This window comes from Salmo trutta, unplaced genomic scaffold (assembly GCF_901001165.1).
Source record: "Salmo trutta unplaced genomic scaffold, fSalTru1.1, whole genome shotgun sequence".
Classification (NCBI taxonomy): domain Eukaryota; kingdom Metazoa; phylum Chordata; class Actinopteri; order Salmoniformes; family Salmonidae; genus Salmo; species Salmo trutta.
Genome location: NW_021822326.1, coordinates 1 through 22,456, shown reverse-complemented (window position 1 = coordinate 22,456; position 22,456 = coordinate 1). Strand labels below are relative to the sequence as shown.

The following is a 22,456-nucleotide window of genomic DNA, read 5'->3' as shown; positions in this document are numbered from 1 at the left end:
ATTCTACCATGACCAGAGATTGCTGTTAACCTGGCAATGTAAACATAGATTTCTTCCTCAGGGGTTTGCATACTTGTCAAAATGGCTTGTTAAAAAATTCCTGCATTGGCCGGGAATCAAACCCGGGCCTCCCGCGTGGCAGGCAAGAATTCTACCACGGAACAACCAATGCCTTGCGATGCTGAAATAACCCCCACGGCTGGAAATCGTAATAAGAAGCTTTAATTCAAAGCATATCTTCCACTTTGTGGGATCAGAGACATTGTACACCCTAATAAAATCAGTCTTTCCTTCCCGTCGGGGAATTGAACCCCGGTCTCCCGCGTGACAGGCGGGGATACTCACCACTATACTAACGAGGAGCAGGTGGTTTGGTCATTTGAAAAAATGTGGAGCATTGGATACTATCCCTAAATTTGGAGAGTTGGGTGTTAACCCTTCCAACAAAAACATCTGTAGAGACTGAATGGTTAGAGCTAGAGACTACTATGACCCATCTATGGAAAGCTGAGACCCTCACGAACACGTACATGTATTCGGTTTTGCTCTATACCTCTCACAAGCCACACGATAGTAGTTAGAAGGTGAGGTGTGTGTGGAAAATCCCAGGACATAGTCGCAAAGGCCAAACTCAAGACAGTTGTCACTGACTTGTTGGATATTCGTTTCCCATTTAACAACTAAAGCCTTGCACAAAGTACATCACCTCACACACTGGAAATCTACAATGGATTCACAAAAGTCTACTGAGAATGCGTAAATGTCCAAACGGTAAGTGATCCCAAACTCAGACTTTTGTCACAAAAGCCAAACTCAAGACAGTTGTCACTGACTTGTTGGATATTCGTTTCCCATTTAACAACTAAAGCCTTGCACAAAGTACATCACCTCACACACTGGAAATCTACAATGGATTCACAAAAGTCTACTGAGAATGCGTAAATGTCCAAACGGTAAGTGATCCCAAACTCAGACTTTTGTCACAAAGGCCAAACTCAAGACAGTTGTCACTGACTTGTTTGATATTCGTTTCCCATTTAACAACTAAAGCCTTGCACAAAGTACATCACCTCACACACTGGAAATCTACAATGGATTCACAAAAGGCTACTGAGAATGCGTAAATGTCCAAACGGTAAGTGAACCCAAACTCAGACTTTTCAAGAGTCAGTTGAGAATTCTACCATGACCAGAGATTGCTGTTAACCTGGCAATGTAAACATAGATTTCTTCCTCAGGGGTTTGCATACTTGTCAAAATGGCTTGTTAAAAAATTCCTGCATTGGCCGGGAATCAAACCCGGGCCTCCCGCGTGGCAGGCAAGAATTCTACCACGGAACAACCAATGCCTTGCGATGCTGAAATAACCCCCACGGCTGGAAATCGTAATAAGAAGCTTTAATTCAAAGCATATCTTCCACTTTGTGGGATCAGAGACATTGTACACCCTAATAAAATCAGTCTTTCCTCCCCGTCGGGGAATTGAACCCCGGTCTCCCGCGTGACAGGCGGGGATACTCACCACTATACTAACGAGGAGCAGGTGGTTTGGTCATTTGAAAAAATGTGGAGCATTGGATACTATCCCTAAATTTGGAGAGTTGGGTGTTAACCCTTCCAACAAAAACATCTGTAGAGACTGAATGGTTAGAGCTAGAGACGACTATGACCCATCTATGGAAAGCTGAGACCCTCACGAACACGTACATGTATTCGGTTTTGCTCTATACCTCTCACAAGCCACACGATAGTAGTTAGAAGGTGAGGTGTGTGTGGAAAATCCCAGGACATAGTCGCAAAGGCCAAACTCAAGACAGTTGTCACTGACTTGTTGGATATTCGTTTCCCATTTAACAACTAAAGCCTTGCACAAAGTACATCACCTCACACACTGGAAATCTACAATGGATTCACAAAAGTCTACTGAGAATGCGTAAATGTCCAAACGGTAAGTGATCCCAAACTCAGACTTTTGTCACAAAAGCCAAACTCAAGACAGTTGTCACTGACTTGTTGGATATTCGTTTCCCATTTAACAACTAAAGCCTTGCACAAAGTACATCACCTCACACACTGGAAATCTACAATGGATTCACAAAAGTCTACTGAGAATGCGTAAATGTCCAAACGGTAAGTGATCCCAAACTCAGACTTTTGTCACAAAGGCCAAACTCAAGACAGTTGTCACTGACTTGTTGGATATTCGTTTCCCATTTAACAACTAAAGCCTTGCACAAAGTACATCACCTCACACACTGGAAATCTACAATGGATTCACAAAAGGCTACTGAGAATGCGTAAATGTCCAAACGGTAAGTGAACCCAAACTCAGACTTTTCAAGAGTCAGTTGAGAATTCTACCATGACCAGAGATTGCTGTTAACCTGGCAATGTAAACATAGATTTCTTCCTCAGGGGTTTGCATACTTGTCAAAATGGCTTGTTAAAAAATTCCTGCATTGGCCGGGAATCAAACCCGGGCCTCCCGCGTGGCAGGCAAGAATTCTACCACGGAACAACCAATGCCTTGCGATGCTGAAATAACCCCCACGGCTGGAAATCGTAATAAGAAGCTTTAATTCAAAGCATATCTTCCACTTTGTGGGATCAGAGACATTGTACACCCTAATAAAATCAGTCTTTCCTCCCCGTCGGGGAATTGAATCCCGGTCTCCCGCGTGACAGGCGGGGATACTCACCACTATACTAACGAGGAGCAGGTGGTTTGGTCATTTGAAAAAATGTGGAGCATTGGATACTATCCCTAAATTTGGAGAGTTGGGTGTTAACCCTTCCAACAAAAACATCTGTAGAGACTGAATGGTTAGAGCTAGAGACTACTATGACCCATCTATGGAAAGCTGAGACCCTCACGAACACGTACATGTATTCGGTTTTGCTCTATACCTCTCACAAGCCACACGATAGTAGTTAGAAGGTGAGGTGTGTGTGGAAAATCCCAGGACATAGTCGCAAAGGCCAAACTCAAGACAGTTGTCACTGACTTGTTGGATATTCGTTTCCCATTTAACAACTAAAGCCTTGCACAAAGTACATCACCTCACACACTGGAAATCTACAATGGATTCACAAAAGTCTACTGAGAATGCGTAAATGTCCAAACGGTAAGTGATCCCAAACTCAGACTTTGTCACAAAAGCCAAACTCAAGACAGTTGTCACTGACTTGTTGGATATTCGTTTCCATTTAACAACTAAAGCCTTGGCACAAGTAATCACCTCACACACTGGAAATCTACATGGATTCACAAAAGTCTACTGAGAATGCGTAATGTCCAAACGGTAAGTGATCCCAAACTCAGACTTTTGTCACAAAGGCCAAACTCAAGACAGTTGTCCACTGTGACTTGTTGGATATTCGTTTCCCATTTAACAACTAAAGCCTTGCACAAAGTACATCACCTCACACACTGGAAATCTACAATGGATTCACAAATTGGATATTCGTTTCCCATTTAACAACTAAAGCCTTGCACAAAGTACATCACCTCACACACTGGAAATCTACAATGGATTCACAAAAGGCTACTGAGAATGCGTAAATGTCCAAACGGTAAGTGAACCCAAACTCAGACTTTTCAAGAGTCAGTTGAGAATTCTACCATGACCAGAGATTGCTGTTAACCTGGCAATGTAAACATAGATTTCTTCCTCAGGGGTTTGCATACTTGTCAAAATGGCTTGTTAAAAAATTCCTGCATTGGCCGGGAATCAAACCCGGGCCTCCAGCGTGGCAGGCAAGAATTCTACCACGGAACAACCAATGCCTTGCGATGCTGAAATAACCCCCACGGCTGGAAATCGTAATAAGAAGCTTTAATTCAAAGCATATCTTCCACTTTGTGGGATCAGAGACATTGTACACCCTAATAAAATCAGTCTTTCCTCCCCGTCGGGGAATTGAACCCCGGTCTCCCGCGTGACAGGCGGGGATACTCACCACTATACTAACGAGGAGCAGGTGGTTTGGTCATTTGAAAAAATGTGGAGCATTGGATACTATCCCTAAATTTGGAGAGTTGGGTGTTAACCCTTCCAACAAAAACATCTGTAGAGACTGAATGGTTAGAGCTAGAGACTACTATGACCCATGTATGGAAAGCTGAGACCCTCACGAACACGTACATGTATTCGGTTTTGCTCTATACCTCTCACAAGCCACACGATAGTAGTTAGAAGGTGAGGTGTGTGTGGAAAATCCCAGGACATAGTCGCAAAGGCCAAACTCAAGACAGTTGTCACTGACTTGTTGGATATTCGTTTCCCATTTAACAACTAAAGCCTTGCACAAAGTACATCACCTCACACACTGGAAATCTACAATGGATTCACAAAAGTCTACTGAGAATGCGTAAATGTCCAAACGGTAAGTGATCCCAAACTCAGACTTTTGTCACAAAAGCCAAACTCAAGACAGTTGTCACTGACTTGTTGGATATTCGTTTCCCATTTAACAACTAAAGCCTTGCACAAAGTACATCACCTCACACACTGGAAATCTACAATGGATTCACAAAAGTCTACTGAGAATGCGTAAATGTCCAAACGGTAAGTGATCCCAAACTCAGACTTTTGTCACAAAGGCCAAACTCAAGACAGTTGTCACTGACTTGTTGGATATTCGTTTCCCATTTAACAACTAAAGCCTTGCACAAAGTACATCACCTCACACACTGGAAATCTACAATGGATTCACAAAAGGCTACTGAGAATGCGTAAATGTCCAAACGGTAAGTGAACCCAAACTCAGACTTTTCAAGAGTCAGTTGAGAATTCTACCATGACCAGAGATTGCTGTTAACCTGGCAATGTAAACATAGATTTCTTCCTCAGGGGTTTGCATACTTGTCAAAATGGCTTGTTAAAAAATTCCTGCATTGGCCGGGAATCAAACCCGGGCCTCCCGCGTGGCAGGCAAGAATTCTACCACGGAACAACCAATGCCTTGCGATGCTGAAATAACCCCCACGGCTGGAAATCGTAATAAGAAGCTTTAATTCAAAGCATATCTTCCACTTTGTGGGATCAGAGACATTGTACACCCTAATAAAATCAGTCTTTCCTTCCCGTCGGGGAATTGAACCCCGGTCTCCCGCGTGACAGGCGGGGATACTCACCACTATACTAACGAGGAGCAGGTGGTTTGGTCATTTGAAAAAATGTGGAGCATTGGATACTATCCCTAAATTTGGAGAGTTGGGTGTTAACCCTTCCAACAAAAACATCTGTAGAGACTGAATGGTTAGAGCTAGAGACTACTATGACCCATCTATGGAAAGCTGAGACCCTCACGAACACGTACATGTATTCGGTTTTGCTCTATACCTCTCACAAGCCACACGATAGTAGTTAGAAGGTGAGGTGTGTGTGGAAAATCCCAGGACATAGTCGCAAAGGCCAAACTCAAGACAGTTGTCACTGACTTGTTGGATATTCGTTTCCCATTTAACAACTAAAGCCTTGCACAAAGTACATCACCTCACACACTGGAAATCTACAATGGATTCACAAAAGTCTACTGAGAATGCGTAAATGTCCAAACGGTAAGTGATCCCAAACTCAGACTTTTGTCACAAAAGCCAAACTCAAGACAGTTGTCACTGACTTGTTGGATATTCGTTTCCCATTTAACAACTAAAGCCTTGCACAAAGTACATCACCTCACACACTGGAAATCTACAATGGATTCACAAAAGTCTACTGAGAATGCGTAAATGTCCAAACGGTAAGTGATCCCAAACTCAGACTTTTGTCACAAAGGCCAAACTCAAGACAGTTGTCACTGACTTGTTGGATATTCGTTTCCCATTTAACAACTAAAGCCTTGCACAAAGTACATCACCTCACACACTGGAAATCTACAATGGATTCACAAAAGGCTACTGAGAATGCGTAAATGTCCAAACGGTAAGTGAACCCAAACTCAGACTTTTCAAGAGTCAGTTGAGAATTCTACCATGACCAGAGATTGCTGTTAACCTGGCAATGTAAACATAGATTTCTTCCTCAGGGGTTTGCATACTTGTCAAAATGGCTTGTTAAAAAATTCCTGCATTGGCCGGGAATCAAACCCGGGCCTCCCGCGTGGCAGGCAAGAATTCTACCACGGAACAACCAATGCCTTGCGATGCTGAAATAACCCCCACGGCTGGAAATCGTAATAAGAAGCTTTAATTCAAAGCATATCTTCCACTTTGTGGGATCAGAGACATTGTACACCCTAATAAAATCAGTCTTTCCTCCCCGTCGGGGAATTGAATCCCCGGTCTCCCGCGTGACAGGCGGGGATACTCACCACTATACTAACGAGGAGCAGGTGGTTTGGTCATTTGAAAAAATGTGGAGCATTGGATACTATCCCTAAATTTGGAGAGTTGGGTGTTAACCCTTCCAACAAAAACATCTGTAGAGACTGAATGGTTAGAGCTAGAGACTACTATGACCCATCTATGGAAAGCTGAGACCCTCACGAACACGTACATGTATTCGGTTTTGCTCTATACCTCTCACAAGCCACACGATAGTAGTTAGAAGGTGAGGTGTGTGTGGAAAATCCCAGGACATAGTCGCAAAGGCCAAACTCAAGACAGTTGTCACTGACTTGTTGGATATTCGTTTCCCATTTAACAACTAAAGCCTTGCACAAAGTACATCACCTCACACACTGGAAATCTACAATGGATTCACAAAAGTCTACTGAGAATGCGTAAATGTCCAAACGGTAAGTGATCCCAAACTCAGACTTTTGTCACAAAAGCCAAACTCAAGACAGTTGTCACTGACTTGTTGGATATTCGTTTCCCATTTAACAACTAAAGCCTTGCACAAAGTACATCACCTCACACACTGGAAATCTACAATGGATTCACAAAAGTCTACTGAGAATGCGTAAATGTCCAAACGGTAAGTGATCCCAAACTCAGACTTTTGTCACAAAAGCCAAACTCAAGACAGTTGTCACTGACTTGTTGGATATTCGTTTCCCATTTAACAACTAAAGCCTTGCACAAAGTACATCACCTCACACACTGGAAATCTACAATGGATTCACAAAAGTCTACTGAGAATGCGTAAATGTCCAAACGGTAAGTGATCCCAAACTCAGACTTTTGTCACAAAGGCCAAACTCAAGACAGTTGTCACTGACTTGTTGGATATTCGTTTCCCATTTAACCTCTTTGGTATAGGGGGCAGTATTGAGAATTTTGGAAAAAATATGTTCCCATTTTTAACTGCCTCCTACACCAACTCAGAAGCTAGAATATGCATATTATTGTTCAGGTTTGGATAGAAAACACTCTGAATTTTCTAAAACTGTTTGAATGGTGTCTGTGAGTATAACAGAACTCCTATGGCAGGCAAAAACCTGACAAGGCTTCAAGCAGGAAGTACCCTGTCTGACAAGGAGTCGTGCGTCTTACCTCTTTTTATTGAAAAGTAAGGATCTTAGCTGTAACGTGACAATTCCCAGGGCTCCAATAGGCTCTCAGAGCCCGCGAAATAACTGAAGGTTTACGAGGGAACCTCAGGTTGAAATATATTATCGCCTTTTGTAAGTGGATGCTCGGAGGACCTTTCAATGATGCGCGTGCATGAGTCGCTTCTGAGGAGAAATTTTATTCGGCTGTTTAGGCTCAATGCATACTCCCGGTCGGAATATTAACACTTCTCTATGACATAAATGGCATAAAAATTGGTTTTAAACAGCGGTTGACATGCTTCGAAGTACGGTAATGGAATATTTAGACATTTTTGACACGCCAATGCGCCATGCGCGACACCGCGAAGAAGCATTCTAGAACTCACGAACAAAACGTCGCTGTTGGAACATAACGATGGATTATTTGGGACCAAACCAACATTTGTTATTGAAGTAGAAGTCCTGGCAGTGTATTCTGATGAAGAACAAGCAAGGTAAGAACATTTTTCTTATAGGAAATGTGATTTTGGTGGAGGCTGAACTGGGTGGGTATCTAAATAGCTAGCCCTGTAATGCCGGGCTATGTACTTAGATTATTGCAAAATGTGCTTCATCCGAAAAGCTATTTTAAAATCGGACATATCGAGTGCATAGAGGGGTAATGTATCTATAATTCTTAAAATAATTGTTATGCTTTTTGTGAACGTTTATCGTGAGTAATTTAGTAAAATCACCGGAAGTGTTCGGTGGGAATGCTAGTTCTGAACGTCACATGCTAATGTAAAAAGCTGGTTTTTGATATAAATATGAACTTGATTGAACAGACATGCATGTATTGTATAACACAATGTCCTAGGTGTGTCATCTGATGAAGATCATCAAAGGTTAGTGCTGCATTTAGATATGGTTTGGGTTTATGTGACATGATATGCTAGCTTGAAAAATGGCTGTGTGATTATTTCTGGCTGGGTACTCTGCTGACATAATCTAATGTTTTGCTTTTGTTGTAAAGCCTTTTTGAAATCGGACAGTGGGGTTAGATTAACGAGATTCTTGTCTTTAAATAGCTGTGAAATAGTCATATGTTTGAGAAATTGAAGTTATAGCATTTCTAACGATTCAAAAATCGCGCCACTGGATTGAAGTGGCTGTTACGTAGGTGGGACGAAATCGTCCCACATAGCCCAGAGAGGTTAACAACTAAAGCCTTGCACAAAGTACATCACCTCACACACTGGAAATCTACAATGGATTCACAAAAGTCTACTGAGAATGCGTAAATGTCCAAACGGTAAGTGATCCCAAACTCAGACTTTTCAAGAGTCAGTTGAGAATTCTACCATGACCAGAGATTGCTGTTAACCTGGCAATGTAAACATAGATTTCTTCCTCAGGGGTTTGCATACTTGTCAAAATGGCTTGTTAAAAAATTCCTGCATTGGCCGGGAATCAAACCCGGGCCTCCCGCGTGGCAGGCAAGAATTCTACCACGGAACAACCAATGCCTTGCGATGCTGAAATAACCCCCACGGCTGGAAATCGTAATAAGAAGCTTTAATTCAAAGCATATCTTCCACTTTGTGGGATCAGAGACATTGTACACCCTAATAAAATCAGTCTTTCCTTCCCGTCGGGGAATTGAACCCCGGTCTCCCGCGTGACAGGCGGGGATACTCACCACTATACTAACGAGGAGCAGGTGGTTTGGTCATTTGAAAAAATGTGGAGCATTGGATACTATCCCTAAATTTGGAGAGTTGGGTGTTAACCCTTCCAACAAAAACATCTGTAGAGACTGAATGGTTAGAGCTAGAGACGACTATGACCCATCTATGGAAAGCTGAGACCCTCACGAACACGTACATGTATTCGGTTTTGCTCTATACCTCTCACAAGCCACACGATAGTAGTTAGAAGGTGAGGTGTGTGTGGAAAATCCCAGGACATAGTCGCAAAGGCCAAACTCAAGACAGTTGTCACTGACTTGTTGGATATTCGTTTCCCATTTAACAACTAAAGCCTTGCACAAAGTACATCACCTCACACACTGGAAATCTACAATGGATTCACAAAAGTCTACTGAGAATGCGTAAATGTCCAAACGGTAAGTGATCCCAAACTCAGACTTTTGTCACAAAAGCCAAACTCAAGACAGTTGTCACTGACTTGTTGGATATTCGTTTCCCATTTAACAACTAAAGCCTTGCACAAAGTACATCACCTCACACACTGGAAATCTACAATGGATTCACAAAAGTCTACTGAGAATGCGTAAATGTCCAAACGGTAAGTGATCCCAAACTCAGACTTTTGTCACAAAGGCCAAACTCAAGACAGTTGTCACTGACTTGTTGGATATTCGTTTCCCATTTAACAACTAAAGCCTTGCACAAAGTACATCACCTCACACACTGGAAATCTACAATGGATTCACAAAAGTCTACTGAGAATGCGTAAATGTCCAAACGGTAAGTGATCCCAAACTCAGACTTTTCAAGAGTCAGTTGAGAATTCTACCATGACCAGAGATTGCTGTTAACCTGGCAATGTAAACATAGATTTCTTCCTCAGGGGTTTGCATACTTGTCAAAATGGCTTGTTAAAAAATTCCTGCATTGGCCGGGAATCAAACCCGGGCCTCCCGCGTGGCAGGCAAGAATTCTACCACGGAACAACCAATGCCTTGCGATGCTGAAATAACCCCCACGGCTGGAAATCGTAATAAGAAGCTTTAATTCAAAGCATATCTTCCACTTTGTGGGATCAGAGACATTGTACACCCTAATAAAATCAGTCTTTCCTTCCCGTCGGGGAATTGAACCCCGGTCTCCCGCGTGACAGGCGGGGATACTCACCACTATACTAACGAGGAGCAGGTGGTTTGGTCATTTGAAAAAATGTGGAGCATTGGATACTATCCCTAAATTTGGAGAGTTGGGTGTTAACCCTTCCAACAAAAACATCTGTAGAGACTGAATGGTTAGAGCTAGAGACGACTATGACCCATCTATGGAAAGCTGAGACCCTCACGAACACGTACATGTATTCGGTTTTGCTCTATACCTCTCACAAGCCACACGATAGTAGTTAGAAGGTGAGGTGTGTGTGGAAAATCCCAGGACATAGTCGCAAAGGCCAAACTCAAGACAGTTGTCACTGACTTGTTGGATATTCGTTTCCCATTTAACAACTAAAGCCTTGCACAAAGTACATCACCTCACACACTGGAAATCTACAATGGATTCACAAAAGTCTACTGAGAATGCGTAAATGTCCAAACGGTAAGTGATCCCAAACTCAGACTTTTGTCACAAAAGCCAAACTCAAGACAGTTGTCACTGACTTGTTGGATATTCGTTTCCCATTTAACAACTAAAGCCTTGCACAAAGTACATCACCTCACACACTGGAAATCTACAATGGATTCACAAAAGGCTACTGAGAATGCGTAAATGTCCAAACGGTAAGTGATCCCAAACTCAGACTTTTGTCACAAAGGCCAAACTCAAGACAGTTGTCACTGACTTGTTGGATATTCGTTTCCCATTTAACAACTAAAGCCTTGCACAAAGTACATCACCTCACACACTGGAAATCTACAATGGATTCACAAAAGGCTACTGAGAATGCGTAAATGTCCAAACGGTAAGTGAACCCAAACTCAGACTTTTCAAGAGTCAGTTGAGAATTCTACCATGACCAGAGATTGCTGTTAACCTGGCAATGTAAACATAGATTTCTTCCTCAGGGGTTTGCATACTTGTCAAAATGGCTTGTTAAAAAATTCCTGCATTGGCCGGGAATCAAACCCGGGCCTCCCGCGTGGCAGGCAAGAATTCTACCACGGAACAACCAATGCCTTGCGATGCTGAAATAACCCCCACGGCTGGAAATCGTAATAAGAAGCTTTAATTCAAAGCATATCTTCCACTTTGTGGGATCAGAGACATTGTACACCCTAATAAAATCAGTCTTTCCTTCCCGTCGGGGAATTGAACCCCGGTCTCCCGCGTGACAGGCGGGGATACTCACCACTATACTAACGAGGAGCAGGTGGTTTGGTCATTTGAAAAAATGTGGAGCATTGGATACTATCCCTAAATTTGGAGAGTTGGGTGTTAACCCTTCCAACAAAAACATCTGTAGAGACTGAATGGTTAGAGCTAGAGACTACTATGACCCATCTATGGAAAGCTGAGACCCTCACGAACACGTACATGTATTCGGTTTTGCTCTATACCTCTCACAAGCCACACGATAGTAGTTAGAAGGTGAGGTGTGTGTGGAAAATCCCAGGACATAGTCGCAAAGGCCAAACTCAAGACAGTTGTCACTGACTTGTTGGATATTCGTTTCCCATTTAACAACTAAAGCCTTGCACAAAGTACATCACCTCACACACTGGAAATCTACAATGGATTCACAAAAGTCTACTGAGAATGCGTAAATGTCCAAACGGTAAGTGATCCCAAACTCAGACTTTTGTCACAAAAGCCAAACTCAAGACAGTTGTCACTGACTTGTTGGATATTCGTTTCCCATTTAACAACTAAAGCCTTGCACAAAGTACATCACCTCACACACTGGAAATCTACAATGGATTCACAAAAGTCTACTGAGAATGCGTAAATGTCCAAACGGTAAGTGATCCCAAACTCAGACTTTTGTCACAAAGGCCAAACTCAAGACAGTTGTCACTGACTTGTTGGATATTCGTTTCCCATTTAACAACTAAAGCCTTGCACAAAGTACATCACCTCACACACTGGAAATCTACAATGGATTCACAAAAGTCTACTGAGAATGCGTAAATGTCCAAACGGTAAGTGATCCCAAACTCAGACTTTTCAAGAGTCAGTTGAGAATTCTACCATGACCAGAGATTGCTGTTAACCTGGCAATGTAAACATAGATTTCTTCCTCAGGGGTTTGCATACTTGTCAAAATGGCTTGTTAAAAAATTCCTGCATTGGCCGGGAATCAAACCCGGGCCTCCCGCGTGGCAGGCAAGAATTCTACCACGGAACAACCAATGCCTTGCGATGCTGAAATAACCCCCACGGCTGGAAATCGTAATAAGAAGCTTTAATTCAAAGCATATCTTCCACTTTGTGGGATCAGAGACATTGTACACCCTAATAAAATCAGTCTTTCCTTCCCGTCGGGGAATTGAACCCCGGTCTCCCGCGTGACAGGCGGGGATACTCACCACTATACTAACGAGGAGCAGGTGGTTTGGTCATTTGAAAAAATGTGGAGCATTGGATACTATCCCTAAATTTGGAGAGTTGGGTGTTAACCCTTCCAACAAAAACATCTGTAGAGACTGAATGGTTAGAGCTAGAGACGACTATGACCCATCTATGGAAAGCTGAGACCCTCACGAACACGTACATGTATTCGGTTTTGCTCTATACCTCTCACAAGCCACACGATAGTAGTTAGAAGGTGAGGTGTGTGTGGAAAATCCCAGGACATAGTCGCAAAGGCCAAACTCAAGACAGTTGTCACTGACTTGTTGGATATTCGTTTCCCATTTAACAACTAAAGCCTTGCACAAAGTACATCACCTCACACACTGGAAATCTACAATGGATTCACAAAAGTCTACTGAGAATGCGTAAATGTCCAAACGGTAAGTGATCCCAAACTCAGACTTTTGTCACAAAAGCCAAACTCAAGACAGTTGTCACTGACTTGTTGGATATTCGTTTCCCATTTAACAACTAAAGCCTTGCACAAAGTACATCACCTCACACACTGGAAATCTACAATGGATTCACAAAAGTCTACTGAGAATGCGTAAATGTCCAAACGGTAAGTGATCCCAAACTCAGACTTTTGTCACAAAGGCCAAACTCAAGACAGTTGTCACTGACTTGTTGGATATTCGTTTCCCATTTAACAACTAAAGCCTTGCACAAAGTACATCACCTCACACACTGGAAATCTACAATGGATTCACAAAAGTCTACTGAGAATGCGTAAATGTCCAAACGGTAAGTGAATCCCAAACTCAGACTTTTCAAGAGTCAGTTGAGAATTCTACCATGACCAGAGATTGCTGTTAACCTGGCAATGTAAACATAGATTTCTTCCTCAGGGGTTTGCATACTTGTCAAAATGGCTTGTTAAAAAATTCCTGCATTGGCCGGGAATCAAACCCGGGCCTCCCGCGTGGCAGGCAAGAATTCTACCACGGAACAACCAATGCCTTGCGATGCTGAAATAACCCCCACGGCTGGAAATCGTAATAAGAAGCTTTAATTCAAAGCATATCTTCCACTTTGTGGGATCAGAGACATTGTACACCCTAATAAAATCAGTCTTTCCTTCCCGTCGGGGAATTGAACCCCGGTCTCCCGCGTGACAGGCGGGGATACTCACCACTATACTAACGAGGAGCAGGTGGTTTGGTCATTTGAAAAAATGTGGAGCATTGGATACTATCCCTAAATTTGGAGAGTTGGGTGTTAACCCTTCCAACAAAAACATCTGTAGAGACTGAATGGTTAGAGCTAGAGACTACTATGACCCATCTATGGAAAGCTGAGACCCTCACGAACACGTACATGTATTCGGTTTTGCTCTATACCTCTCACAAGCCACACGATAGTAGTTAGAAGGTGAGGTGTGTGTGGAAAATCCCAGGACATAGTCGCAAAGGCCAAACTCAAGACAGTTGTCACTGACTTGTTGGATATTCGTTTCCCATTTAACAACTAAAGCCTTGCACAAAGTACATCACCTCACACACTGGAAATCTACAATGGATTCACAAAAGTCTACTGAGAATGCGTAAATGTCCAAACGGTAAGTGATCCCAAACTCAGACTTTTGTCACAAAAGCCAAACTCAAGACAGTTGTCACTGACTTGTTGGATATTCGTTTCCCATTTAACAACTAAAGCCTTGCACAAAGTACATCACCTCACACACTGGAAATCTACAATGGATTCACAAAAGTCTACTGAGAATGCGTAAATGTCCAAACGGTAAGTGATCCCAAACTCAGACTTTTGTCACAAAGGCCAAACTCAAGACAGTTGTCACTGACTTGTTGGATATTCGTTTCCCATTTAACAACTAAAGCCTTGCACAAAGTACATCACCTCACACACTGGAAATCTACAATGGATTCACAAAAGTCTACTGAGAATGCGTAAATGTCCAAACGGTAAGTGAACCCAAACTCAGACTTTTCAAGAGTCAGTTGAGAATTCTACCATGACCAGAGATTGCTGTTAACCTGGCAATGTAAACATAGATTTCTTCCTCAGGGGTTTGCATACTTGTCAAAATGGCTTGTTAAAAAATTCCTGCATTGGCCGGGAATCAAACCCGGGCCTCCAGCGTGGCAGGCAAGAATTCTACCACGGAACAACCAATGCCTTGCGATGCTGAAATAACCCCCACGGCTGGAAATCGTAATAAGAAGCTTTAATTCAAAGCATATCTTCCACTTTGTGGGATCAGAGACATTGTACACCCTAATAAAATCAGTCTTTCCTCCCCGTCGGGGAATTGAACCCCGGTCTCCCGCGTGACAGGCGGGGATACTCACCACTATACTAACGAGGAGCAGGTGGGTTGGTCATTTGAAAAAATGTGGAGCATTGGATACTATCCCTAAATTTGGAGAGTTGGGTGTTAACCCTTCCAACAAAAACATCTGTAGAGACTGAATGGTTAGAGCTAGAAACTACTATGACCCATCTATGGAAAGCTGAGACCCTCACGAACACGTACATGTATTCGGTTTTGCTCTATACCTCTCACAAGCCACACGATAGTAGTTAGAAGGTGAGGTGTGTGTGGAAAATCCCAGGACATAGTCGCAAAGGCCAAACTCAAGACAGTTGTCACTGACTTGTTGGATATTCGTTTCCCATTTAACAACTAAAGCCTTGCACAAAGTACATCACCTCACACACTGGAAATCTACAATGGATTCACAAAAGTCTACTGAGAATGCGTAAATGTCCAAACGGTAAGTGATCCCAAACTCAGACTTTTGTCACAAAAGCCAAACTCAAGACAGTTGTCACTGACTTGTTGGATATTCGTTTCCCATTTAACAACTAAAGCCTTGCACAAAGTACATCACCTCACACACTGGAAATCTACAATGGATTCACAAAAGTCTACTGAGAATGCGTAAATGTCCAAACGGTAAGTGATCCCAAACTCAGACTTTTGTCACAAAGGCCAAACTCAAGACAGTTGTCACTGACTTGTTGGATATTCGTTTCCCATTTAACAACTAAAGCCTTGCACAAAGTACATCACCTCACACACTGGAAATCTACAATGGATTCACAAAAGTCTACTGAGAATGCGTAAATGTCCAAACGGTAAGTGATCCCAAACTCAGACTTTTCAAGAGTCAGTTGAGAATTCTACCATGACCAGAGATTGCTGTTAACCTGGCAATGTAAACATAGATTTCTTCCTCAGGGGTTTGCATACTTGTCAAAATGGCTTGTTAAAAAGTTCCTGCATTGGCCGGGAATCAAACCCGGGCCTCCCGCGTGGCAGGCAAGAATTCTACCACGGAACAACCAATGCCTTGCGATGCTGAAATAACCCCCACGGCTGGAAATCGTAATAAGAAGCTTTAATTCAAAGCATATCTTCCACTTTGTGGGATCAGAGACATTGTACACCCTAATAAAATCAGTCTTTCCTCCCCGTCGGGGAATTGAACCCCGGTCTCCCGCGTGACAGGCGGGGATACTCACCACTATACTAACGAGGAGCAGGTGGTTTGGTCATTTGAAAACATGTGGAGCATTGGATACTATCCCTAAATTTGGAGAGTTGGGTGTTAACCATTCCAACAAAAACATCTGTAGAGACTGAATGGTTAGAGCTAGAGACTACTATGACCCATCTATGGAAAGCTGAGACCCTCACGAACACGTACATGTATTCGGTTTTGCTCTATACCTCTCACAAGCCACACGATAGTAGTTAGAAGGTGAGGTGTGTGTGGAAAATCCCAGGACATAGTCGCAAAGGCCAAACTCAAGACAGTTGTCACTGACTTGTTGGATATTCGTTTCCCATTTAACAACTAAAGCCTTGCACAAAGTACATCACCTCACACACTGGAAATCTACAATGGATTCACAAAAGTCTACTGAGAATGCGTAAATGTCCAAACGGTAAGTGATCCCAAACTCAGACTTTTGTCACAAAAGCCAAACTCAAGACAGTTGTCACTGACTTGTTGGATATTCGTTTCCCATTTAACAACTAAAGCCTTGCACAAAGTACATCACCTCACACACTGGAAATCTACAATGGATTCACAAAAGTCTACTGAGAATGCGTAAATGTCCAAACGGTAAGTGATCCCAAACTCAGACTTTTGTCACAAAGGCCAAACTCAAGACAGTTGTCACTGACTTGTTGGATATTCGTTTCCCATTTAACAACTAAAGCCTTGCACAAAGTACATCACCTCACACACTGGAAATCTACAATGGATTCACAAAAGGCTACTGAGAATGCGTAAATGTCCAAACGGTAAGTGAACCCAAACTCAGACTTTTCAAGAGTCAGTTGAGAATTCTACCATGACCAGAGATTGCTGTTAACCTGGCAATGTAAACATAGATTTCTTCCTCAGTGGTTTGCATACTTGTCAAAATGGCTTGTTAAAAAATTCCTGCATTGGCCGGGAATCAAACCCGGGCCTCCCGCGTGGCAGGCAAGAATTCTACCACGGAACAACCAATGCCTTGCGATGCTGAAATAACCCCCACGGCTGGAAATCGTAATAAGAAGCTTTAATTCAAAGCATATCTTCCACTTTGTGGGATCAGAGACATTGTACACCCTAATAAAATCAGTCTTTCCTTCCCGTCGGGGAATTGAACCCCGGTCTCCCGCGTGACAGGCGGGGATACTCACCACTATACTAACGAGGAGCAGGTGGTTTGGTCATTTGAAAAAATGTGGAGCATTGGATACTATCCCTAAATTTGGAGAGTTGGGTGTTAACCCTTCCAACAAAAACATCTGTAGAGACTGAATGGTTAGAGCTAGAGACGACTATGACCCATCTATGGAAAGCTGAGACCCTCACGAACACGTACATGTATTCGGTTTTGCTCTATACCTCTCACAAGCCACACGATAGTAGTTAGAAGGTGAGGTGTGTGTGGAAAATCCCAGGACATAGTCGCAAAGGCCAAACTCAAGACAGTTGTCACTGACTTGTTGGATATTCGTTTCCCATTTAACAACTAAAGCCTTGCACAAAGTACATCACCTCACACACTGGAAATCTACAATGGATTCACAAAAGTCTACTGAGAATGCGTAAATGTCCAAACGGTAAGTGATCCCAAACTCAGACTTTTGTCACAAAAGCCAAACTCAAGACAGTTGTCACTGACTTGTTGGATATTCGTTTCCCATTTAACAACTAAAGCCTTGCACAAAGTACATCACCTCACACACTGGAAATCTACAATGGATTCACAAAAGGCTACTGAGAATGCGTAAATGTCCAAACGGTAAGTGATCCCAAACTCAGACTTTTGTCACAAAGGCCAAACTCAAGACAGTTGTCACTGACTTGTTGGATATTCGTTTCCCATTTAACAACTAAAGCCTTGCACAAAGTACATCACCTCACACACTGGAAATCTACAATGGATTCACAAAAGGCTACTGAGAATGCGTAAATGTCCAAACGGTAAGTGAACCCAAACTCAGACTTTTCAAGAGTCATTTGAGAATTCTACCATGACCAGAGATTGCTGTTAACCTGGCAATGTAAACATAGATTTCTTCCTCAGGGGTTTGCATACTTGTCAAAATGGCTTGTTAAAAAATTCCTGCATTGGCCGGGAATCAAACCCAGGCCTCCCGCGTGGCAGGCAAGAATTCTACCACGGAACAACCAATGCCTTGCGATGCTGAAATAACCCCCACGGCTGGAAATCGTAATAAGAAGCTTTAATTCAAAGCATATCTTCCACTTTGTGGGATCAGAGACATTGTACACCCTAATAAAATCAGTCTTTCCTTCCCGTCGGGGAATTGAACCCCGGTCTCCCGCGTGACAGGCGGGGATACTCACCACTATACTAACGAGGAGCAGGTGGTTTGGTCATTTGAAAAAATGTGGAGCATTGGATACTATCCCTAAATTTGGAGAGTTGGGTGTTAACCCTTCCAACAAAAACATCTGTAGAGACTGAATGGTTAGAGCTAGAGACGACTATGACCCATCTATGGAAAGCTGAGACCCTCACGAACACGTACATGTATTCGGTTTTGCTCTATACCTCTCACAAGCCACACGATAGTAGTTAGAAGGTGAGGTGTGTGTGGAAAATCCCAGGACATAGTCGCAAAGGCCAAACTCAAGACAGTTGTCACTGACTTGTTGGATATTCGTTTCCCATTTAACAACTAAAGCCTTGCACAAAGTACATCACCTCACACACTGGAAATCTACAATGGATTCACAAAAGGCTACTGAGAATGCGTAAATGTCCAAACGGTAAGTGATCCCAAACTCAGACTTTTGTCACAAAAGCCAAACTCAAGACAGTTGTCACTGACTTGTTGGATATTCGTTTCCCATTTAACAACTAAAGCCTTGCACAAAGTACATCACCTCACACACTGGAAATCTACAATGGATTCACAAAAGTCTACTGAGAATGCGTAAATGTCCAAACGGTAAGTGATCCCAAACTCAGACTTTTGTCACAAAAGCCAAACTCAAGACAGTTGTCACTGACTTGTTGGATATTCGTTTCCCATTTAACAACTAAAGCCTTGCACAAAGTACATCACCTCACACACTGGAAATCTACAATGGATTCACAAAAGGCTACTGAGAATGCGTAAATGTCCAAACGGTAAGTGAACCCAAACTCAGACTTTTCAAGAGTCAGTTGAGAATTCTACCATGACCAGAGATTGCTGTTAACCTGGCAATGTAAACATAGATTTCTTCCTCAGGGGTTTGCATACTTGTCAAAATGGCTTGTTAAAAAATTCCTGCATTGGCCGGGAATCAAACCCGGGCCTCCCGCGTGGCAGGCAAGAATTCTACCACGGAACAACCAATGCCTTGCGATGCTGAAATAACCCCCACGGCTGGAAATCGTAATAAGAAGCTTTAATTCAAAGCATATCTTCCACTTTGTGGGATCAGAGACATTGTACACCCTAATAAAATCAGTCTTTCCTTCCCGTCGGGGAATTGAACCCCGGTCTCCCGCGTGACAGGCGGGGATACTCACCACTATACTAACGAGGAGCAGGTGGTTTGGTCATTTGAAAAAATGTGGAGCATTGGATACTATCCCTAAATTTGGAGAGTTGGGTGTTAACCCTTCCAACAAAAACATCTGTAGAGACTGAATGGTTAGAGCTAGAGACTACTATGACCCATCTATGGAAAGCTGAGACCCTCACGAACACGTACATGTATTCGGTTTTGCTCTATACCTCTCACAAGCCACACGATAGTAGTTAGAAGGTGAGGTGTGTGTGGAAAATCCCAGGACATAGTCGCAAAGGCCAAACTCAAGACAGTTGTCACTGACTTGTTGGATATTCGTTTCCCATTTAACAACTAAAGCCTTGCACAAAGTACATCACCTCACACACTGGAAATCTACAATGGATTCACAAAAGTCTACTGAGAATGCGTAAATGTCCAAACGGTAAGTGATCCCAAACTCAGACTTTTGTCACAAAGGCCAAACTCAAGACAGTTGTCACTGACTTGTTGGATATTCGTTTCCCATTTAACAACTAAAGCCTTGCACAAAGTACATCACCTCACACACTGGAAATCTACAATGGATTCACAAAAGTCTACTGAGAATGCGTAAATGTCCAAACGGTAAGTGATCCCAAACTCAGACTTTTGTCACAAAGGCCAAACTCAAGACAGTTGTCACTGACTTGTTGGATATTCGTTTCCCATTTAACAACTAAAGCCTTGCACAAAGTACATCACCTCACACACTGGAAATCTACAATGGATTCACAAAAGGCTACTGAGAATGCGTAAATGTCCAAACGGTAAGTGAACCCAAACTCAGACTTTTCAAGAGTCAGTTGAGAATTCTACCATGACCAGAGATTGCTGTTAACCTGGCAATGTAAACATAGATTTCTTCCTCAGGGGTTTGCATACTTGTCAAAATGGCTTGTTAAAAAGTTCCTGCATTGGCCGGGAATCAAACCCGGGCCTCCCGCGTGGCAGGCAAGAATTCTACCACGGAACAACCAATGCCTTGCGATGCTGAAATAACCCCCACGGCTGGAAATCGTAATAAGAAGCTTTAATTCAAAGCATATCTTCCACTTTGTGGGATCAGAGACATTGTACACCCTAATAAAATCAGTCTTTCCTCCCGTCGGGGAATTGAACCCCGGTCTCCCGCGTGACAGGCGGGGATACTCACCACTATACTAACGAGGAGCAGGTGGTTTGGTCATTTGAAAAAATGTGGAGCATTGGATACTATCACTAAATTTGGAGAGTTGGGTGTTAACCCTTCAAACAAAAACATCTGTAGAGACTGAATGGTTAGAGCTAGAAACTACTATGACCCATCTATGGAAAGCTGAGACCCTCACGAACACGTACATGTATTCGGTTTTGCTCTATACCTCTCACAAGCCACACGATAGTAGTTAGAAGGTGAGGTGTGTGTGGAAAATCCCAGGACATAGTCGCAAAGGCCAAACTCAAGACAGTTGTCACTGACTTGTTGGATATTCGTTTCCCATTTAACAACTAAAGCCTTGCACAAAGTACATCACCTCACACACTGGAAATCTACAATGGATTCACAAAAGTCTACTGAGAATGCGTAAATGTCCAAACGGTAAGTGATCCCAAACTCAGACTTTTGTCACAAAAGCCAAACTCAAGACAGTTGTCACTGACTTGTTGGATATTCGTTTCCCATTTAACAACTAAGCCTTGCACAAAGTACATCACCTCACACACTGGAAATCTACAATGGATTCACAAAAGTCTACTGAGAATGCGTAAATGTCCAAACGGTAAGTGATCCCAAACTCAGACTTTTGTCACAAAGGCCAAATCAAGACAGTTGTCACTGACTTGTTGGATTCGTTTCCCATTTAACAACTAAAGCTTCACAAAGTACATCACCTCACACATGGAAATCTACAATGGATTCACAAAAGTCTACTGAGATGCGTAAATGTCCAAACGGTAAGTGATCCCAAACTCAGACTTTTGTCACAAAGGCCAAACTCAAGACAGTTGTCATGCTTGTTGGATATTCGTTTCCCATTTAACAACTAAAGCCTTGCACAAAGTACATCACCTCACACTGGAAATCTACAATGGATTCACAAAAGTCTACTGAGAATGCGTAAATGTCCAAACGGTAAGTGATCCCAAACTCAGACTTTTGTCACAAAGGCAAACTCAAGACAGTTGTCACTGACTTGTTGGATATTCGTTTCCCATTTAAAAAAGCCTTGCACAAAGAATCAACCTCACACACTGGAAATCTACAATGGATTCACAAAAGCTACTGAGAATGCGTAAATGTCCAAACGGTAAGTGAACCCAAACTCAGACTTTTCAAGAGTCAGTTGAGAATTCTACCATGCCAGAGATTGCTGTTAACCTGGCAATGTAAACATAGATTTCTTCCTCAGGGGTTTGCATACTTGTCAAAATGGCTTGTTAAAAAATTCCTGCATTGGCCGGGAATCAACCCGGCCTCCCGCGTGGCAGGCAAGAATTTACCACGGAACAACCAATGCCTTGCGATGCTGAAATAACCCCCACGGCTGGAAATCGTAATAAGAAGCTTTAATTAAAGCATATCTTCAACTTTGTGGGATCAGAGACATTGTACACCCTAATAAAATCAGTCTTTCCTCCCGTCGGGAATTGAATCCCGGTCTCCCGCGTGACAGGCGGGGATACTCACCACTATACTAACGAGGAGAAGGTGGTTGGTCATTTGAAAAAATGTGGAGCATT

The 22,456-nt window shown here is 42.7% G+C and overlaps 33 non-coding genes across 33 annotated transcripts; all 33 read right to left on the bottom strand.

Moving 5' to 3' along the window:
- Positions 1-101: 101 nt before the first annotated feature.
- Positions 102-172, bottom strand: trnag-gcc (transfer RNA glycine (anticodon GCC)). Its single transcript has one exon. It is a non-coding gene; the product is annotated as a tRNA-Gly (tRNA).
- A 118-nt stretch (positions 173-290) lies between these two features.
- Positions 291-362, bottom strand: trnad-guc (transfer RNA aspartic acid (anticodon GUC)). Its single transcript has one exon. It is a non-coding gene; the product is annotated as a tRNA-Asp (tRNA).
- A 916-nt stretch (positions 363-1,278) lies between these two features.
- trnag-gcc (transfer RNA glycine (anticodon GCC)) lies at positions 1,279-1,349 on the bottom strand. The gene has a single exon. It is a non-coding gene; the product is annotated as a tRNA-Gly (tRNA).
- A 118-nt stretch (positions 1,350-1,467) lies between these two features.
- Positions 1,468-1,539, bottom strand: trnad-guc (transfer RNA aspartic acid (anticodon GUC)). The gene has a single exon. It is a non-coding gene; the product is annotated as a tRNA-Asp (tRNA).
- A 916-nt stretch (positions 1,540-2,455) lies between these two features.
- Positions 2,456-2,526, bottom strand: trnag-gcc (transfer RNA glycine (anticodon GCC)). Its single transcript has one exon. It is a non-coding gene; the product is annotated as a tRNA-Gly (tRNA).
- A 118-nt stretch (positions 2,527-2,644) lies between these two features.
- On the bottom strand, positions 2,645-2,716 carry trnad-guc (transfer RNA aspartic acid (anticodon GUC)). Its single transcript has one exon. It is a non-coding gene; the product is annotated as a tRNA-Asp (tRNA).
- Positions 2,717-3,716: 1,000 nt separating this feature from the next.
- On the bottom strand, positions 3,717-3,787 carry trnag-gcc (transfer RNA glycine (anticodon GCC)). Its single transcript has one exon. It is a non-coding gene; the product is annotated as a tRNA-Gly (tRNA).
- A 118-nt stretch (positions 3,788-3,905) lies between these two features.
- On the bottom strand, positions 3,906-3,977 carry trnad-guc (transfer RNA aspartic acid (anticodon GUC)). Its single transcript has one exon. It is a non-coding gene; the product is annotated as a tRNA-Asp (tRNA).
- Positions 3,978-4,893: 916 nt separating this feature from the next.
- Positions 4,894-4,964, bottom strand: trnag-gcc (transfer RNA glycine (anticodon GCC)). The gene has a single exon. It is a non-coding gene; the product is annotated as a tRNA-Gly (tRNA).
- Positions 4,965-5,082: 118 nt separating this feature from the next.
- Positions 5,083-5,154, bottom strand: trnad-guc (transfer RNA aspartic acid (anticodon GUC)). Its single transcript has one exon. It is a non-coding gene; the product is annotated as a tRNA-Asp (tRNA).
- Positions 5,155-6,070: 916 nt separating this feature from the next.
- On the bottom strand, positions 6,071-6,141 carry trnag-gcc (transfer RNA glycine (anticodon GCC)). The gene has a single exon. It is a non-coding gene; the product is annotated as a tRNA-Gly (tRNA).
- Positions 6,142-6,259: 118 nt separating this feature from the next.
- Positions 6,260-6,332, bottom strand: trnad-guc (transfer RNA aspartic acid (anticodon GUC)). The gene has a single exon. It is a non-coding gene; the product is annotated as a tRNA-Asp (tRNA).
- A 2,542-nt stretch (positions 6,333-8,874) lies between these two features.
- trnag-gcc (transfer RNA glycine (anticodon GCC)) lies at positions 8,875-8,945 on the bottom strand. The gene has a single exon. It is a non-coding gene; the product is annotated as a tRNA-Gly (tRNA).
- A 118-nt stretch (positions 8,946-9,063) lies between these two features.
- trnad-guc (transfer RNA aspartic acid (anticodon GUC)) lies at positions 9,064-9,135 on the bottom strand. The gene has a single exon. It is a non-coding gene; the product is annotated as a tRNA-Asp (tRNA).
- Positions 9,136-10,051: 916 nt separating this feature from the next.
- Positions 10,052-10,122, bottom strand: trnag-gcc (transfer RNA glycine (anticodon GCC)). Its single transcript has one exon. It is a non-coding gene; the product is annotated as a tRNA-Gly (tRNA).
- Positions 10,123-10,240: 118 nt separating this feature from the next.
- On the bottom strand, positions 10,241-10,312 carry trnad-guc (transfer RNA aspartic acid (anticodon GUC)). The gene has a single exon. It is a non-coding gene; the product is annotated as a tRNA-Asp (tRNA).
- A 916-nt stretch (positions 10,313-11,228) lies between these two features.
- trnag-gcc (transfer RNA glycine (anticodon GCC)) lies at positions 11,229-11,299 on the bottom strand. Its single transcript has one exon. It is a non-coding gene; the product is annotated as a tRNA-Gly (tRNA).
- A 118-nt stretch (positions 11,300-11,417) lies between these two features.
- On the bottom strand, positions 11,418-11,489 carry trnad-guc (transfer RNA aspartic acid (anticodon GUC)). Its single transcript has one exon. It is a non-coding gene; the product is annotated as a tRNA-Asp (tRNA).
- A 916-nt stretch (positions 11,490-12,405) lies between these two features.
- On the bottom strand, positions 12,406-12,476 carry trnag-gcc (transfer RNA glycine (anticodon GCC)). The gene has a single exon. It is a non-coding gene; the product is annotated as a tRNA-Gly (tRNA).
- Positions 12,477-12,594: 118 nt separating this feature from the next.
- trnad-guc (transfer RNA aspartic acid (anticodon GUC)) lies at positions 12,595-12,666 on the bottom strand. The gene has a single exon. It is a non-coding gene; the product is annotated as a tRNA-Asp (tRNA).
- A 917-nt stretch (positions 12,667-13,583) lies between these two features.
- trnag-gcc (transfer RNA glycine (anticodon GCC)) lies at positions 13,584-13,654 on the bottom strand. The gene has a single exon. It is a non-coding gene; the product is annotated as a tRNA-Gly (tRNA).
- Positions 13,655-13,772: 118 nt separating this feature from the next.
- On the bottom strand, positions 13,773-13,844 carry trnad-guc (transfer RNA aspartic acid (anticodon GUC)). The gene has a single exon. It is a non-coding gene; the product is annotated as a tRNA-Asp (tRNA).
- Positions 13,845-14,760: 916 nt separating this feature from the next.
- Positions 14,761-14,831, bottom strand: trnag-gcc (transfer RNA glycine (anticodon GCC)). Its single transcript has one exon. It is a non-coding gene; the product is annotated as a tRNA-Gly (tRNA).
- A 118-nt stretch (positions 14,832-14,949) lies between these two features.
- Positions 14,950-15,021, bottom strand: trnad-guc (transfer RNA aspartic acid (anticodon GUC)). Its single transcript has one exon. It is a non-coding gene; the product is annotated as a tRNA-Asp (tRNA).
- A 916-nt stretch (positions 15,022-15,937) lies between these two features.
- Positions 15,938-16,008, bottom strand: trnag-gcc (transfer RNA glycine (anticodon GCC)). Its single transcript has one exon. It is a non-coding gene; the product is annotated as a tRNA-Gly (tRNA).
- A 118-nt stretch (positions 16,009-16,126) lies between these two features.
- trnad-guc (transfer RNA aspartic acid (anticodon GUC)) lies at positions 16,127-16,198 on the bottom strand. Its single transcript has one exon. It is a non-coding gene; the product is annotated as a tRNA-Asp (tRNA).
- Positions 16,199-17,114: 916 nt separating this feature from the next.
- Positions 17,115-17,185, bottom strand: trnag-gcc (transfer RNA glycine (anticodon GCC)). Its single transcript has one exon. It is a non-coding gene; the product is annotated as a tRNA-Gly (tRNA).
- Positions 17,186-17,303: 118 nt separating this feature from the next.
- trnad-guc (transfer RNA aspartic acid (anticodon GUC)) lies at positions 17,304-17,375 on the bottom strand. The gene has a single exon. It is a non-coding gene; the product is annotated as a tRNA-Asp (tRNA).
- A 1,105-nt stretch (positions 17,376-18,480) lies between these two features.
- Positions 18,481-18,552, bottom strand: trnad-guc (transfer RNA aspartic acid (anticodon GUC)). The gene has a single exon. It is a non-coding gene; the product is annotated as a tRNA-Asp (tRNA).
- Positions 18,553-19,468: 916 nt separating this feature from the next.
- Positions 19,469-19,539, bottom strand: trnag-gcc (transfer RNA glycine (anticodon GCC)). Its single transcript has one exon. It is a non-coding gene; the product is annotated as a tRNA-Gly (tRNA).
- Positions 19,540-19,657: 118 nt separating this feature from the next.
- On the bottom strand, positions 19,658-19,729 carry trnad-guc (transfer RNA aspartic acid (anticodon GUC)). Its single transcript has one exon. It is a non-coding gene; the product is annotated as a tRNA-Asp (tRNA).
- A 916-nt stretch (positions 19,730-20,645) lies between these two features.
- trnag-gcc (transfer RNA glycine (anticodon GCC)) lies at positions 20,646-20,716 on the bottom strand. Its single transcript has one exon. It is a non-coding gene; the product is annotated as a tRNA-Gly (tRNA).
- A 117-nt stretch (positions 20,717-20,833) lies between these two features.
- Positions 20,834-20,905, bottom strand: trnad-guc (transfer RNA aspartic acid (anticodon GUC)). The gene has a single exon. It is a non-coding gene; the product is annotated as a tRNA-Asp (tRNA).
- Positions 20,906-22,456: the final 1,551 nt, after the last annotated feature.